Source organism: Herpailurus yagouaroundi, unplaced genomic scaffold (assembly GCF_014898765.1).
Source record: "Herpailurus yagouaroundi ecotype Mexico unplaced genomic scaffold, PumYag 66174, whole genome shotgun sequence".
Classification (NCBI taxonomy): Eukaryota; Metazoa; Chordata; class Mammalia; order Carnivora; family Felidae; genus Herpailurus; species Herpailurus yagouaroundi.
Window position 1 is genome coordinate 5,489 of NW_024419209.1, and position 206 is coordinate 5,694.

Here is a 206-nt window from a genome sequence, read left to right on the forward strand (position 1 = left end):
GGAGGCTTGGCTCAGAGCTGAGGTGGTGTCAGGGCGGACCCTACTGAGAGTGTCCCTGGGCTCCTACTCAGCCTGATCTCCTGGAGGTGCTGGGGCTGACCCTGGCGCAGAGTTTTAGTTCTATTTGGGGGTTCATCACGGAGCTCCTTGCTTGTCCTTCCTCAACCTGTAAACCAGAGAAAACTCAGCTCTCCCATTTTGGGGCA